The sequence below is a fragment of the Acinonyx jubatus genome, chromosome B3, assembly GCF_027475565.1.
Source record: "Acinonyx jubatus isolate Ajub_Pintada_27869175 chromosome B3, VMU_Ajub_asm_v1.0, whole genome shotgun sequence".
Lineage (NCBI taxonomy): Eukaryota > Metazoa > Chordata > Mammalia > Carnivora > Felidae > Acinonyx > Acinonyx jubatus.
Window position 1 is genome coordinate 109957117 of NC_069386.1, and position 15118 is coordinate 109972234.

Genomic DNA, 15118 nt, shown 5'->3' on the forward strand with positions numbered 1-15118 from the left:
CAATATACAAATAAGTTCCTAGAAATTATAAGTCTTGTGATAGAGCGAGCACACTAGCAGCCAGAGCTTATGAAAATGTAAACAGCTTCTAAAATATGCTTCTCCTTTATAAAATTGCCCTAACTTAACATAGATTAATTTTCGAAATTGTCTCTACACCAGAGCTTTCTACTTGTTAGTATTCTGTTCTTTATCACAGCAAGCCATTCCAGAGATTTCCCTGTTGGGCACTTTAGATTTATAGATATCTTTTAAAAACATATTTCAAAAAAATCCAGTAATTTCCCCTTGCAATCAGATTTCTAAAAGTTGTTCTGGCCTAGTTTTCACCTTGTCACCCACTGCAGTCTGGCTGCTGGTCTCACACCTAAAAACCTCTCACCAAGTTTATAAACACCACCTGCTGAAAAACATAATGAGAAACGTTGGGGTCCTCTGTTACTTCACTCTGCTGTGGTGTTGACATTGGGGGACATTTTCTTGCTTTCAAAATGTATCCCCTAGAGCTCTGTCTTTGCCTCTCTTTCCTCTACATTCTCCAGAGGAGCCTTGACTGCCAATGAATTCAACTCCCCACTGAACATCTTCACCTTAACACCCACCTCACTGATCCTCCCCCAACTTTCTCGTCTTAAGAATGGCACCACCTCATCTGCCCTGTTGTTGGGAGTCATTCAAGTTTCTTCTTCTCTCAGCCCTCACATCGGATCAGCTCTTACTAGTTCTGCCTCTGCAAATCCCTCAGTTGGTTGCCTCTCTCCTGGCCTTTGCTGGTGCCTCAGCACACTCATTATCGTCTCTTGCTAGTGCCTGGGAGCCTTCTGGTTGGTCTCTCTGCTTCTATTTCTTTCCTTCTCCTCTTATCCTCCCAATGCTGCCCAGTGATCTGAGAGCATTTTTGTGTCATCCCTGATCAGAATCACTCAATGACTTTAAATTCCCCACAGGACAGATCTCAAACCCCATCATGGCATATAAATGGGTCCCTGTTTCCCTGCCCTTTCTCCTCCCCAGCCTCTCCCCCACCATACTCTCTGACCATGACATTCCAAACCACAACTGGTGTCGCAAATACACCACCTCCCCCATGCCTCTTTGCTCTCACCTATGTTGTCTTCTTTGTCTGGAATGCCCTCACTTGGCTGGTCTTCCTGGCAATCCACTGCTTCCTCTTCAAGTCTCGACCCACATGCTACCTTCTCTGAAACATTTTTGACTCCCTGGACAGTATTAGGTTCTCTTTCACCTCTGTTTTCACTGTATTCAATACATGATGACACTAATTTTCATTCAGTATACATTGAATAATCAATCAATCAATCAATAAACTTTACTGAGCGCATATAATGTATGAGGCATCATTAAAGCACTTTTACAATTTAAATGATCACATAATAAAATATTTTAAAATTTAAAAGAATCCTATTTTATAGGAATAATATTTATTCCTATTTATAATGAGGAAACTGAGGTACACAGTGATTAAATAACTCGCCCAAGCTCACCTGAGTAGTGACCATGTCAAGATATGAAGCCGGTAGCCTGTGCTCAAGAATATTTGCATTCTCTGGCCTTCATTAGAGCAATCACATTCTTAGATGGCAACCATTCCTTGGCATGTACGTGTTTCCTGTCAATGCCTTTATTATCTTTGTTTTCTCAGGAACTGCACAAGTCCAGGCACACAGGACTTGATGCGTGTTTGGTAAAGGAATGCATGAATGAATATGTGACTGACTGAATGAAAGAAGAAGTGAGACAAGTGTCCACAATACCTCTTATGGGCATTTCTAATTAGTGCCTCCCAAGTCTCTGATCTGTTCTTTCTTCAGCATGAGTGTATCCTGCAAAACCTGACAGTACATTCAGTGCAAACAGCCTTTAATGAATAGCAAGAGGCAAAAATCATTAATCAAGCCCTACCTGCACAAGAATCAGCTGTGGAGAGTTCTGCTGAAATATGTCACAGCCACTGCAGCTCAAGTGTACAAAACAGTGACCACACAGATCAGAGGCAGCAGCAGACACATCTTCCAGGGACAAGAATGGACCGAGCTGAAAGACTCACAGTGTGGGCATTTGGCCTGGGGTTTTGTTGCTTTCTCCTTTGCGTGTTGTTGTTGTTGTTGTTGTTTACCCTAGAGAAGAATGGAGAAAAGAGGACATCCAGGGAAGAGTTCATTTGTACAGTTCTCAGCTTTGCTGATTCTACTTCAGGTTCTTTCCAGAGGAGCTCCATGCCCTTTTCCCCTACCTGCCTCATTCCTGCCCTGCAGAAAGCCCTAGAGCACACTAGAAATGAGGTCACTGGGGCTTGATCCTTTCTCCAGGGTTTTGGTTGATGGTTATGGTTAATGGTTACCAAAACCACCCAGGGTTTTGAAGCTGACTACAGTCTTAAAAGTTGTCCAAGCACATGAAATTGTATGTCCAAACAGTTACACACCGAAACTCCAGAGCCCAGCTATGAACCTCAGTGCCACTGCTTACTAATTCTGTGTGCAAGCTTTTTAGACTCCTGATGCCCCAGTTCCCAAATCTGTAAAATATAGATGTCATAGTACACGTTTCATAGGTGGTTGAGGGATTAGAACAATATGATAGATATAAAATGCTTAGATAATTGCCTGACACATAATAAGTGCTCAATAAATTCTCATTTTTATGATTATCATTAATAATAAGTACTGAGTCCTTAGGGAGTCGTGTATCCAGTGTTGTGGGGAGATACAAAAAAAAAATGAAGAGACCACAGGAGTTCATTTTTGTCCCCACAAAAGGGGGAACAAGAACAAGAGTTTGTGAACAAAAAAGAAGACAAAACATAAAAGCAAGAACTTTCCCAAGGCTATAGAAGCAAACGACATTTCTGCCAACAGGAACATTATATTTTTTTCAGTAGCTTAGCACATACTTAGAATACAACTCTCTTCAAGGGAACTCAGAAAACTTGGGAGACATTTTTCACTCATCTTTGGCAAAGTTACTTTTGGGTCTATTGCAGTTCCTCAAGTTTGGCACTGTTGACATTTTTGGCAAGATAATTCATTGTTGTGGGGGCTGTTCTGTGGATTGCAGAATGTTGGGGGTTTTTTTATTTTTATTTTTTAACGTTTATTTATTTTTGAGACAGAGAGAGACAGCGCATGAACGGGGGAGGGGCAGAGAGAGAGGGAGACACAGAATCAGAAGCAGGCTCCAGGCTCTGAGCCTCAGCCCAGAGCCCGATGCGGGGCTCGAACTCACGGACCGCGAGATCGTGACCCGAGCTGAAGTCAGACGCTTAACTGACTGAGCCACCCAGGCGCCCCGAATTGCAGAATGTTTAGAGGCATCCCTGACTTCTCTCCACTAGATGCCAAGAGCACTTCATCCTGCAGTGTGACAACTATAAATATCTCTGGGTAATTGCAAATGACACCCAGGTGACACTGCAGCTGGGGTTCGCACCCCAGTTGAGAACCACTGGTCTATTAGGATTTTAAGAACAATACCCAGTGTGAGTTTGCTATAGCAATAGGGTCCCATTTCACTACCCTCGACAGGAGACATTGGTCTTACCATTTCATCTCGCCCAGGCTACCTTTCTTTGTTGATAGAATCAAGTTATTGTGGACAGCCTCTCAGGGTTGGGTAGGGATAGGGATTAACCAGATTTTGTTTGTGAGGCCACTTTAACCATAAACCATCATTCCATGTAAAAAAATATCATTTTAATCACCCAGAGGACTATTGTTCTGCTGTTATTGTGTCTCTGTGTGGACAAGTAAATTCAAATCAAAACACTGTCACATTACAGTCTAAGATTTCAAACACAGATTATTCTGAAGTTAATTTATAAATAGTTACCTAGGGCCTCCTCAATGGTAGGCACCATGCTGTGCCTTCTAGAGAACTATAGATGGATTAGGCACAGACTTTCCCTCAGGGTGCTTTGATCAGCAAGTATGTTCTCTGTTCTATCATCACCCATGCCCAGGATTGGACAAATCAGCCCTTCAATGTTCACAACACCAAAAAAGATAAAATTTGAGTTGCAAGGTCCTATCTAGTTCTACTGCCTTGTGCGGTTATCTGGCATTGGGATTTCATGGGGACTGTAACTTAGACCTTAAAAATCTCTCAGAGGACAGGAAATGAATATTTATTGAGCCTGTATCATGTTCCAGATTCTTCTCAGGTTCATTCAGGACTGTGAGGAAAGTATAATTGCCCTGTTTTTTACTGATGAGGACATTGTATATCATAAAGAAGAAAGTCATTTTCCCAGTGTCACAAGATAAGTGGTAAAACTGGAACTTGAACCAACCACATTGATCTTAATTCAAAGCTTTTGTTACCACACCATACAAATAGAGGTATATTTGGAAATGGCACTATAGATAGTAGGACAAGGTGCATGCATTTCTCAGACCATCTATCCCAGGGATGTGGATGTCAGAGGAAGACATTCTGCTCTCCCGTGCTAGTTAAATGGCTTTCACAGTGGCCTGCAATTCCTCTGTTGAAGAAATATCTTCTAGGCTGAGCCAGTAGAATCTGGATACAGAGTATGCAAAAGAAGCAATAACAATGGATGTTCCAATCTGTGGCTTCTTAGAGCCCAGTTCAGCCCAGTCTGCATACAGGGCATGAGGAATACAGCATCTCTCTAAAGCCAGCTCTCCAGAAATCAATCAGGTGAGAACAAACCAGTACAGCCAATGCAAAGGCATGGAGTGGAAGACATGTTGGCCACAAGGCCAGACCCATAGGAATCATGCTCATGTCACCCTTGACAAGTAACAATAGTGTTATGATTGTGCAACACTGTAATTTCTATTACAATACATGATATGCTTGGGGACCAAAGAAAGACAGATTGATAACTTCATTTAGAGCAAATAAACTGGATTCCACTGACAGATTCATGAATCATCCAGGAGATATAGGAGGGGTATCAAGGAACACTGAGTCTTCTCTCCTGGTGATTTTTACAAGCCTCATCAATTTCTGTCAAAAAAACACTCCCTTTGGGTTATTAATATAAAAGTTCTAGAATTCATGAAGTTAAATCTTACCTAAAATTCTGACACCTTTGCCAGTAAAACATTGCTGTCGCACCTTTGATTTAATTGACATGAGTTAAGGAAAACTATGACTATACAAATGTGGGCTGGTTATCCATGACACTTAGAAAAAAAAAAACCATAAAGGCAAACATTGTCAGTGTCCATAAAACCAGTGTCCTAGAAAAAGTAAGACTTAAGTCTTACTTAAGTGGCCCAGATGCCCTTATCAAAAGATCTTAGCCTTATACCTTTATACACTTAAGCAAACATTTCTTATTCTTATCCCATGTGGATTGCTTGAGTTGGAACTGGCTGAGTTAGGTTATCCCACCTTCTCCAATATATCCATGTGTATTCCATGATTTACATAAAGGGTGAAAAGTTGCTGTGGTGAAGTCTCAAATTCTGGGGTTCAGTTATAAACAACACAGCTGGTGAACATAGACAATAATGAGGCTTGGTACAGTGGTAAAAAGGGGATACAAAGTGTCCAAGGTAACCTTCATATTATTTTCCATATTGGTTGGGTCAATTTACATTCCACCAAAGATCTATCATATGATCTAGATTCCATTTCTTGGTATATACCCATAGGAAATGAAAACAGGATTTTGAAGAGATATGCACACCCTCATATTTACTGCAGCATTATTCACAATAGTGAAGATATTAAAACAACCTAAATGCCCATCAATGCATGAAGGGATTACAAAGACGTGGTAAATAGATACAATGGAATATCGTTCAACCATGAAAAAGGAAGGTATCTTGCCGCTTGTGACAACATGGATAGACTTGAGCACGTTGTGAAATAATGTCAGATAAGTCAGAAAGAGAAAGACAAGTACTATATGATACCAGTTTTGTGTGGAATCTAAAAAAGTCAAATTCAGGAAAAAACAGAGAGCAAAATGATAGTTACCAGGGGAGGGGGGTGGGGGAATAAAATTGATGTTGTCTAAGGGTACAAACTTGAAATGAATAGTAAATTAGCCATAGAGATCTAATGGACAGTATAACGAATACAGATAATGATATGGTATTATAATTATGTAATGTGATAAATATTGCTATAACAAGAATCATATTACCGCACCCAGGGCTGGCTCCCCTTCTCCCCAGGTGCGTGAACAGGGAGCTGGCCCCAGTCTGAAAAAAGCCCTGCAGGAAAAAAACCCCTCTGACCTCAGCCGCAGCAATTTCTTACTTGACACATCTCCAAAGGTAAGGGAATTAAAAGCAAAAATGAACTACTGGGACCTCATCAAGATAAAAAGCTTCTGCACTGCAAAGGAAACAATCAACAAAACTAAAAGGCAACTGATGGAATGGGAAAAGGTATTTGCAAATGACATATTGGACAAAGGGTTAGTATCCAAAATCTATAAAGAACTCACCAAACTCCACACACAAAAACCAAATAATCCAGTGAAGAAATGGGCAGAAGACTTGAGTAGACATTTCTCTAAAGAAGACATCCAGATGGCCAACAGGCACATGAAAAGATGCTCAATGCCATTTGCTTGTCAGGGAAATACAAATCAAAACCACACTGGGATATCAACTCACACCAGTCAGAGTGGCTAAAATGAACATCTCAGGAAACAACAGATGCTGGTGAAGATGTGGAGAAATGGGAACCCTCTTGCACTCTTGGTGGGAATGCAAACTGGTGCAGCTGCTCTGGAAAACAGTGTGGAGGTTCCACCAAAAGTTAAAAATAGATCTACCCTATGACCCAGCAATAGCACTGCTAGGAATTTACTCAAGGGATAGAGGACTGCTGATGCATAGGGGCACTTGTACCCCAATGTTTATAGCAGCACTCTCAACAATAGCCAAATTATGGAAAGAGCCTAAATGTCTATCAACTGATGAATGCATAAAGAAGTTGTGGTTTATATATACAATGGAATACTACGTGGCAATGAGAACGAATAAAATATGGCCTTTTGTAGCAACATGGATGGAACTGGAGAGTGTTATGCTAAGTGAAATAAGTCAGGCAGAGAAAGACAGATACCGTATGTTTTCACTCTTATGTGGATCTGGAGAAACTTAACAGAAGACCATGGGGGAGGGAAAGGGGAAAAAGAAAAAAGTTACAGAGAGGGGAGGAGGCAAACCATAAGAGACTCTTAAAAACTGAGAATAAACTGAGGGTTGATGGGGGGTGGGAGGGAAGGGAGGGTGGGTGATGGACATTGAGGAGGGCACCTGTTGGGATGAGCACTGGGTGTTGTATGGAAACCAACTTGACAATAAATTTCATATTAAAAAAAAAGAATCATATTAAAATATAGAAATAAAGTAAACATTGTACACCTTAAATTTATACAATGATATATGTCAAATTACGAAAGAAAGAAAGAAAGAAAGAAAGAAAGAAAGAAAGAAGAAAGAAAGAAAGAAAGAAAGAAAGAGAAAGAATGAAGGAAAGAATGAAAGAAAGAATGAAAGCAAGCAAGCCTTTTTCAAAAAACATTGCCCAGGTACAATGTAGTGTGTGTGTGTGTGTGTGTGTGTGTGTGTGTGTGTGTGTGTGTGTTTCCTCTCTATATTCTGCTGACACAACACTGAAGTTAGCAGTTAGTGAGTTTCTGGTGCCCACATAGGTGGGTGTCTGGAAACATTGGTCTTTCTTTGCCCCTTGCCACTTCTTTGTCATTTGGTGGGGAGCAGGGAACTAGTAAAATCTGGCTTAATGGAGGCAATAATGGGAGTGTTGAGAACAAACTCACCATAACTGAGGGAGAATTATGCACTAATGAGCTAAACTCAATGCTGGGGCCTGATGTCAGAGGGGGTAGTGGTTCTCGGTGATGTACAACAATTACCATGAGAATCTGTCCTGAATCACGTGCCTGCCTTGTGATAGAGAGGTTGTATAAGTGAACTTACTCTGAGGAATCTGCATAACTAAGAAAAAATATTTCTTCAGAGAAAGGATAAAAGATCCTTGGCCTTGAATCCTGTAGAACTATCGGAGTTTGAATGTGTAGTATTTATATTCATCCAGTCCTGGTAGCTATTAATAAATGGGAGCCAGATACGTACAAATGTAAGAAGCAACTCTGGGTTTCTAAACCTATTTGAGGAAAATAAATTTGGAAAATATTGAGATTCCAGCAGCAAGAAGAGGGACTCAGAGCCATGAAGATTTGGATCTTACTGTGACTACATCTGTATTCTCGAGATGACAAAGCCAGAGATACCTGGGATATGCATGCTTACCACTCTTGCCCACCACAACAAATATTTTCTCTCTGTAAGGTATTGATTTCCCATGTCTTTGTTGATTTCTTTTTCCTATCTACAGTCAATCCTGCTACATGTGACTACTAGAGACTAGATCCCAAACTCTTCATTTACCCAAAGATTTTGCTACAGCAATTCTCTTCCTTCTCTTACATCATCAGTTTTTCTTCTCCCATTGTGTCATCACCATGAGCGTACAAGCATGCTATTATTTCTGTTACCTTTAAAACAAACAAACAAACATTCTTTTAATCTTACTTTCCCCACTAGCTCCAGCCCCGTTTCTTTGCTCTCCTTTACATCAAACTCCTCAAAAGTGTTATGTATACTAGTTAAGCACTATCCTCCCATTCTCTCTTGAATAATCAGGTTCTTGCTCCCCAAATTGCTCTTATCAAGGTTACAGGTTACTTACACATTCCTAAGTCTAATGACTTTTAGCTCTTATCTCACTTATCTACCAGCAGGACTTGGCATGATTTGTCATGCCTTCCTTCTGGACTCACTGTTCACTGGCTTCCTGGAAAAAATACTGTCTCTTTCTTACTCCTCCTACCTCAGTGGCTTCACTTACAACTTCCTTTGCTCTTTTTTCTTTTCCCCCAACCTTTTAATGTTGGTATCAGTCTTTTCTCTATGACTCTCATTCCCTTGATGATCTGATCCAATCATTGTTTTAGACCCCAAGCTTATGTCTTCAAACAGACCTTTCTTCTTTAGTCTAGGCTCATATATCCAACTGTCAGCTGGAAACCACTAAATTTTCGCTTGACATATCCAAAGCTTAACCCCCAAACTTTACCCCCGAACCTATTTCATGTGCATCCTTTCCTATCTCAGTTGATGGCAACTCTATTTTTCCAGTTACCCAACACAAAAACTTTGAGTTCATTATTGGATCCAGTGTTTTCCTCACACTCTTCATATAAAATATGTCTGAAATTCCTATATTTCAACATATATGTAGAATTTGACCACTCCTTACTACTTCCTTTTCTACCACACTGGTCTGGACCACCATTCTCTTTCTTCTGGATGACCATAACAATCCCTTAGCAGCTCTCCCTGTTTCTATTTGTGGCCTCTCTCAGTCTGTTTTCAACCTAATAGAGTAATCCTTTTTAAAAGTGAGAAAGTTGTTTAACATTTGAAAATCCATCAATGTAATTTATCAGTTTAACAGAATGAGAAAAACCACAGGATATTTTCAATAGATGGCAAAAAAAGCATTTGATAAAATTCAAAACCAGTTTTTGATTAAAAAAAATGTCTCAGTAACCTAGGAATAGAAAGGAACTTCCTTAAAATATCTATAAAACCAAGAGTATCTTCAAAAACAAACAAAAAACCCTGCAACTAACACCATACTCAATGGTGTTATACTGAAATTTTTTCTCCCCTGAAGTCAGAAACAAGATAAGGATGTCCACTATCATCATTTCTTTCCAGCACAGTACTGGAGGTCCTAGCCAGTGCACTGAGGCAAGAATAAGATATATAAGGTTTATTGATTAGAAAGGAATAAGTAAAACTCTTTAATTCAAGGATGACATAATAGTATGTTAAAATTACAGAAGAATCTATAAACTATTAGAGTTAATAAGCGAATTGGCAAGATTTTATTCCTTTTTATGACTGAATAACATATACATATACATACTCTTAACTATAGAGAACAAACTGATGGCTACCAGAGGGGGATGTAGGTGAGGGGTTGGGTGACAATGGTCAAGGGGATTATGAATACACATGATGAGCACTGAGTAATATATGGAATTATTGAATCACTATATTGTACATCTACAACTGATATAACACTGCTTATTAACTACACTGGAATTAAAATAAAATAAGAATAATTTAAAAATAGTCAAAGTCATAGAAAAAAGAATTAATAAGTGAATTGAACAAGGTTGCTAGTTACAAAGTGAATATACAAACAATTAATTATATTTCTGTATACTTGCAAAAAACAATTGGACAAGTAAGTGAAAAAATACCATTTATAACAGTATCAAAATGATCGAATACCTAATAAAAATATAACAAACGATATTCAAGATCTCTGCACTAAAAACCACTGAATATTGCTGAAAGAAATCAAAGATCTAAATCAAGAGATAAATATTACATGTACATTAATGGAAGACTCAGTATTGTTACGATGCCAGTTTTTGCCAAATTGATCTATAGGTTGAATTCATTCCCAATCAAAATCATAGCAAGATTGTTTTCTGGAAACTGAAAAAGTCATTCTAAAATTTATGAAAATACAAAGAACCTAAAAAGAAAAGATAATGTTGAAGAATAATAACCAAGTTGGAAAATTGCACACTATTAGATTTTAAGACTTATGAAGGTACAGCAATTAGGGCAGTGTGGAATGAGTGTAAATGTAGACAAATAGATCAACAGAAAAAGATCAGAAAAGATCCACATCTATGTGGTGATCACTTGATTTACCGAAGAGAAAAAAAAGCCAGTGCAATTCAATGGAAAAATAATTGTCTTTCCAAAAACGGATGCTGCAGCCCCCAGATACCTGGTGAAAAAAAATTAACTCTAACATCTACCTCACACCATACACATAAAATAATTCAAAGTAGATCACATACCTAAAAGTGAAATCCAGACCATAGTGTAAAAGGAAAAACACGATGAATTAGATTTTAGTAAAATTAAGAATGTTTGCTGATCAAATCTCATTTACTAAGAAAGTTTACAGGCAAGGGGCGCCTGAGTGCCTCAGTAGGTTCAGTGTCCGACTTCCGCTCAGGTCATGATCTCATGGTTTGTGGGTTCCAGCCCTGAGTCGGGCTCTGCGCTGACAGCTTCAAGCCTGGAGACTGCTTCTGATTCTGTATCGTCCTCTCTCACTGCCCCTCCCCTGCTCACGCTCTGTCTCTCTCTGTCTCTCAGAAATAAATAAATATTAAAATTTTTTTTAAAAAAAAGAAAGTTTACAGGCAAGCTACAGACTGGAAGGAGATATTGACAATACAAATACCTGACTAAGGTCTTGTATTCAAACTATATAAAAGAATTCTAAAAAACAATAAGAAACAAACTGTTTTTTTTGAATGAATAAAATGCTCAGAGGGTGCCTGGGTGGCTCGGTTGATCAAGCGTCTGACTTCGGCCTGAGTCATGATCTCACGGTTCATGGTTTGAGCCTTGTGTCGGGTTCACTGCTGTCAATGCAGAGCCCACTTCAGATTCTCCGCCCCTCCCACCCAAACTCTTTTGCTCAGAAATAAATAAACATTAAAGAATAAATAAATAATTAAATAAGTGAATAAGTAAGTATGTAATAAATAAATAAATAAAATGCTCTAACAGGCACTTTATAAAAGGTGAATTCAAATGGACAGTAAGTATAGGAAAAAGATACTCAATAATAGTACTCATTAGGAAATTGGACACTCCCATGCCCAGCAGAATGGTTAAAATTTTAAAACTGACAGTGAAAGTTTTGGTGAGTATGTGGAGCGATTGGAACTCTTACACATTACAGGGGAGAGTGAAATCATTTCAACGGCATCGGAGATATCTGCTAAAGTTAAATACTTTCCTACCCCATGTAATTGTACTCCTGGATGCAATAACTCTTAGATATGTATCTAAGAGATATAAGTGTATGTGTCTACATACAGAAGAATGTTGACAGTAACCAAAAATTAAAAACAAAGCAAATGTGAACAGGAGAATTGATAAATTGTGTTATATCCATATAATGAAATACATCAATTAAAAATAACAAACTTCTACTACTCCCAACCCATCAATGAATCTCACAAACAAAATGGTAAACTAAAATAGCCAGACACAGAGACTACATACTGTAAGATTCTATTATAGGAAATTCAAGAACAGGCAAAATAAATCTGTGCTAATAGAGGTCAGAATAGTGGCTACCTTAAATGGTGGCGGGGGGCGGCGGTTATGGATTTGGAAGTTGACAAAAGAACCTGGGTCCTAGAAATATTTTATATCTTGATCTGGATGGTTGTTACAAAACTATATATACATGAAAATATTCATGTAGCTGCACTTTACTATAAATTATACCTCAAAAATACATTATGTAACTGAAATATTTACTGGTTAAATGATATTATATCTGGATTTAGAAAGGAAGGGAAGTGAATAGAGGTATTTATTATTTTTTCATGTAATTTATTGTCAAGCTAGCTAACATACAGTGTATACAGTGTGCTTTTGGATTCATCACTTACATACAACACTCAGTGCTCCTCCCAACAAGTACCCTCCTCAATGCCCATCACCCATTTTCCCCTCTCCCCTGCCCCCCTCATCAACCCTCAGTTTGTTCTCTGTATTTAAGAACGCTTTATGGTTTGCCTCCTTGGTCAAAACTATTTGTCCCCTTCCCTTCCCCCATGGTCTTCGTTAAGTTTCTCAAGTTCCACATATGAGTGAGAACATATGATATCCATCTTTCTCTGATTGACTTATTTCACTTAGCATAACACTCTCTAGTTCCATTCACATTGCTACAAAAGGCCATATTCCATTCTTTCTCATTGCCACATAGTATTCCATTGTATATATAAACCACAACTTCTTTATCCATTCGTCAGTTGATGGACATTTAGGCTCTTTCCATAATTTGGTTATTGTTGAAAGTGCTGCTATAAATTGGGGTACAAGTGCCCTTATGCATCAGTAGTCCTGTATCCCTTGGGTAAATTCCTAGCAGTGCTATTGCCGGGTCATAGGGTAGAGCTATTTTTAACTTTTTGAGGAACCTCCACACTGTTTTCCAGAGCGGCTGCACCAGTTTGCATTCCCACCAACAGTGTAAGAGGGTTCCCATTTCTCCACATCCTCTCCAGAATCTAGTCTCTTGAGTTGTTCATTTTAGCCACTCTGACTGGTGTGAGTTGATATCTCAGTGTGGTTTTGATTTGTATTTCCCTGATGAGGAGTGACATTGAACATCTTTTCATGTGTCTGTTGGTCATCCGGATGTCTTCTTTAGAGAAGTGTCTATTCATGCCCATTTCTTTTTAAAAAAATTTTTTTAAATGTTTTATTTATTTTTGAGACAGAGAGAGACAAAGCATGAACAGGGGAGGGGCAGAGAGAGAGGGAGACACAGAATCTGAAGCAGGCTAGCTACAGGCTCTGAGCTGTCAGCACAGAGCCCAACGCAGGGCTCGAACCCACAAACTGTGAGATCATGACCTGAGCCGAAGTTGGACACTTAACCAACTGAGCCACCCAGGTGCCCCTCTTCTGCCCATTTCTTTACTGGATTATTTGTTTTTTGGGTGTTGAGTTTGGTAAGTTATTTACAGATTTTGGATACTAACCCTTTACCTGAATGTCATTTGCAAATATCTTCTCCCAGTGAATGGGGGTATTTAAAAGATAGACAAGTTGGTAATTTTATAATTGAGTGATGGCCACAGAGGGTTTATTATACTATTCTGCCTGCTTTTGTTTAAAATTTCCATAATAAAAAGTTTAAAACAAACAAAAGGTCAATGAAAAAATAAGTTAGATCATGTCATCTCTCCCCTTATAATCTTGCCTTGATTTCTATCTTATGCAGAGTAAAATGCCAATGTCTTCATAAATGGCTACAAGGCCCACCCATATGCTTGTTGTCCTTATAGCCTCTGCTACTACTGTGGCCTCATTCACTCATCCCATTAACACTGGCGTCTCTCAGGGCCTTTGCTTAGACTGCGCTCTCTGCCTAGAATGCTCTTTCTCCACACATCTGAAACTCCTTCAATCTTTGGTCAAATGTCATCTCAGTTAGGCCATACTAACCATCATATTTAAAATTGTAACCCACTTCCTTGGTATTCTGTACCTTCTTTACTCTGACATATGTTCCCCCTTTCCCTTTAAAGAACTAATACCTTTCTAACACACTGCATAATTTACTTATTTATTTTATTATTCCATATCTACCTTCCTCTCTATCCTAAAATACTCTCTATCCTAAAATACTAGCTCCTCAAAAACATGTATCTTTGCCTGTTTTACTCACCAAAGTATCCCAAGCATTTAAAATAGTAACAAAGTCCCCAAAGAGTACCTGGTACATAATATGTGCTCAATAAATGCTTGTTTAATGAATCAATGAATGAAAAACAGTGCAATAAAAGAAGCCTGATTCTGTCTTGACTTCCCATGCATCCTAATTACAGAAAAAGAAGGTGCTACCCATGCCACCATAACTGCTTCTGGACCATGTAAGAGTTGTGTTTTTGTTAAAATGACAGATGTCAATCTTTGGTGGTATAATAAATGATAAGCAATGTACCTGTTATTCTCATTGTCCTGTTTATTTTAATGTGGAAGATCTTCAGAGCCCTCGAGGGGGAAGATCTAGGAGCCTGTCTTAGTTAGTTTGGGCTGCTATCACAAAGTAGCATTGACTGAGTGGCTTATAAACAATTTATTTCTCACAGTTCTAGAGGCTGGAGGTCCAAGATCAGGGTGCCAGCATGGTCAGCTAAGTCTCTCTTCTGGGTCATCCTCACATCATGAAAGGAGCAAGGGATCTCTCTGGAGTCTCTCTTAGAAGGGCACTAATTCCACTCATGAGGCTCCATCCTGATAACCTAATCACCTCCCAAAGCCACATCTCCTAATACCATCATCTTGGGGGGGGGGTAGGATTTCAACATATAAATTTGGGGGGACATATTCTGACCATAGCTGAACCTGGCTGACTTGGCTTCCTCAGCTCCAGTCAGTTTGACTGGACACAGTCACAGGACACAGGAGAAGCCATACCACTGGCAGACCAGGACAAATCTGACCAGTCA

At 39.1% G+C, this 15118-nt stretch overlaps 1 long non-coding RNA gene across 1 annotated transcript in view; it reads right to left on the reverse strand.

The window, feature by feature from the left end:
* Positions 1-1319, reverse strand: part of LOC113601344 (uncharacterized) — a 59734-nt gene extending 58415 nt beyond the window's left edge. Inside the window, exon 1 of the long non-coding RNA XR_003422557.2 lies at positions 1106-1319. This is a non-coding gene — a long non-coding RNA (uncharacterized LOC113601344). The remainder of the gene's footprint in view (positions 1-1105) is intronic.
* Positions 1320-15118: the final 13799 nt, after the last annotated feature.